Here is a 3,544-nt window from a genome sequence, read left to right as displayed (position 1 = left end):
TTTCAGAAGCCATGATTCATCACTGCTGTCTAAGTCTGAAGTGACATTTAACAATGGAGACCTGTGGGAGCTCAATCTTTCAGTGGCCTAATCAAGTCAATTCAGCAAATAGTAACTAAACACCTACATTGTAATTTCACATTCATTCACTCAGGGGAAGTGTGAGCCATGCCCTCTGCTCAGAACAGACATATAAGTCTTCCTCTCATGGAGTTCCCAGCACTGAAGGGATGACAACTATACTAAAAATTATTTTAATACATAATAGAGTATATATAAAGTGTTATAATAAAAGATATAAACTAGGTGTTAGAAAAGGAGGTGATAACTGAATAAAAGAAACCGGCATTCCAGACAAGAAATGGCACAAGGCTATGAAAATGCAAGATATAGTCAAGGTTTCTGGAAGTGTTGTCTGGTGTTGTTTGATAGTGAATATCTTAGAACCATCTATAACAATGGCAGTTTCCAAACTTCAGTGATTTAATGATATTCACACCTTTGCTCCTTCCAAACATTTGGTCAAATATTCCAAAATACCATTATTTGCTTTTCATTTAATTAACTCTACATTAATTTTTATTTTTTAGTTAAAATTCTTCTAAGCATTTGAGCTTGATATACTAGTGATACTTTTTCCTAAGAGACCACAGGTGGCCGATTGGATGAATTTATTAATGGTTGCCCACTGAAATGCAGCTGTATTATAGTGGAAGAACCAATAAACTGTTCTCTAGTTTTGGCTCTGTCACTAGTCAGTATGTATCCATAATAAATGCTCTATCTCAGCAAATTTCAATACCAGAATGAGTCCAATAATACCTCCTTGCCTTCTTTACATGTTCCAATGAAGTAATGATGTGGAAATGGTTTCAGAATTTCTTTCACTCTTGTATCCACAATAGTCCATTATGGATAAAACAATCAAAGTGTGAGTTTTAGAAAACATAAACCAAATTATATTACTTTCCTGCTGAAAAGTTTCAATAATTTCCTATCTCGGGTTAAAATCTGAATAGCTTATTAGGACTATAGGCGGAGCCCTTGCACATAGTGCAGCCCCTATTTGTTTAGCAGTGTATTGCTAGCACCTAACGCATTTCTTAGTGCATACTATATGCTAATAAGTATGTAATGAGTATATGAATGCATGATAGAATAAATAAGTAAATGAATGAGTTGCCTCTGACTTCCTAGCTAATTAGTGGTGGAGTCAGGGCTGGAAGATAGGTGTGTTGATTCCAAGCCCCTTTATTTCCGTTGTCCCCAAATTGTTCTCACTCATGAAATTCTCTTCTGTGACCACCATGGGACCTATAGAAAAAGCATTAATTTTTGAGGTGTTTGCCTAAAGTGAAATGTGTGGTCTTTGGCTAAGGATCAAGTTACAACACAGAGTTGACCATGCACTAGGGCTTGCAATCACAGCTTTTTGGCTTTGTGTGTTTACCAGCTGATCTATGTAGTTCACAGAAGCTGTTCACATATTGTCATTTCATAATGTAGCAATGTGCATTTATCTGCTTCTTATTCATACATTTTGTGAGACACCTCCATTTCAAATTTATTTTGACAAAGTGTGATACCATTCCAGCATTTTATAAATGATAAAGAGCAAAGTGGAAGAGGCATTGACTTCATCATGTAAAGATTAAATAATTCTGATTTTGAGCAATGAATATTGATTGCTTTTTTAAGATGTGTTTGAAGATTCCTTGTCATTGAGAAAAACATTTATCAAGGGTCTCTTGAAATCCATTCAAGTGCAAAGAGAAGGGTGAAGAAACTGTGGTAAACAGATGACTATTTTGCTTGGTAAGTTGTTTAGAAATGCAATTTTCTTGCTGTGGGAATAATGGATACCTCTGAGAAAAACTATAATCAGCTATTGCAAAATTGTAGCATAGCTTTGTGTTAGCCTGTAATATGCAGAAAAAGGATTGTTGAAATGGGGGAAAAAAGTCAATCCCTTGTCTGATGAATTTCTGTCATGCCAACTCTCAAACTCAGATATGTCCCAATTCATAATTAAAAGCAAATTAAGGAATTCATAAAACTGTTCATTGCAAACCCATGCTATTATATTATAGCTATTTTCCCAATGTCTTCCTTTTTTCCTCCAGTTGACTCTCTAGTCATGGAAAAGTTCTTTTTTTCTACTTTCATAAGAGTCTTACTGCTGTCCCTACATTTTTGTACAAACTATTATCTCTCTATATTAGGGAAAGTACAAGGCAATTGGAACTTATTTTAGTTACCTCTCCTTTTCATTATGTTTTATACATATTTTTATATATCCATTAAGCTTTTGCCCCCTATCTTGAGAAGAAAAACCTGCCTCTACTTTGGGATTTTTTTCCCCATTATTTTTACATTTCCCTTGTACTGTATTCTCTCCTGATCCCTAAGACTACTGAAATGTTTATGTTCTTAACAGTATTAAACAAACAAATGCACAACAAACCCTCATGCCTTATAGATGGTCACACTATTACAGCATCTCTATTTTCACTACTAAACAACTTGGAGAGACATTGAAATATTCCTGTCTCCAAGACCTCAGCTCACACTCAGGCCACCTCCTTTCTTGTACCCTGCCTTCATCATTTGTTATGGTAGATACCTAAAATGGATTTTGGAAGTCAGATAATATGATTTGTTTCAGTCTGTCTATATTCTTGCAAGACACTCTTGCCAGGTGATTGGCGATTACTACTAAACTTGCTCTTGCCAAACACACTAATGTACAGTTAATTAATTTTTTTTTGTTTTTTTCAAACTTTGTTTTCAAAATTCCTTGTAATGTTTATCAGTTGACTGTTCTACAATTTTCGACTTCTAAACGTTCCATTTCCTTTGGTTTCCATGACCCTTCCTTGTGTTGTTTCTTTTCCTACTCATTCAATAAATTTTTTTTCTTCTCCACTCACTCCTCTTACCCCTCCTGCACATGGAAAATATGGACATTTTCCAAGAATATGCCTATGATCTCCATCTTATATTTTTTTTCATTTTCCTAATGATCTTACCTACTTCTATCTTATCAGTCACCATCATATTCATGAATCACTCCATCTAATGGTGACAACTTTCAATTCAACTTCTTAGATATTTTCACATGAAGTTTCTGAAAATACTCTGCCCAAGGTAACCACTAGCCACATATGGCTGTTGAACATTTGAAAGGAGCCTAATCTCAATTGAGATGTGAAAAAATTGTAAGATATACATTGTTTTTAAAGACATAGTACAAATTCTAGGGTAAAATATCTAATAACTTTTTGTACTGATTACACATTGAAATAACAATACTTTGGATACATTGAGATACACGAAATATGTTGTGAAAATTAATGTTACCTGCTTCTTTTTACTTTTTAAATTGTGGCTACTGGAATATATACAATTAATATGGGATCACATTATATTTTGATTGGACAATGCTGTTGGAAATAATGCAAAATATTTTCTACATTCCCTCTCAAATTAGTGCCTTCACCTGCTTTTTGATTTTGGATGGAAAAGCAACTCTTTTCCTGGCCCC

The sequence above is a fragment of the Balaenoptera acutorostrata genome, chromosome 4, assembly GCF_949987535.1.
Source record: "Balaenoptera acutorostrata chromosome 4, mBalAcu1.1, whole genome shotgun sequence".
Lineage (NCBI taxonomy): Eukaryota > Metazoa > Chordata > Mammalia > Artiodactyla > Balaenopteridae > Balaenoptera > Balaenoptera acutorostrata.
The sequence above is the reverse complement of the archived record's forward strand: the minus strand, read 5'-3'. Positions refer to the sequence as shown.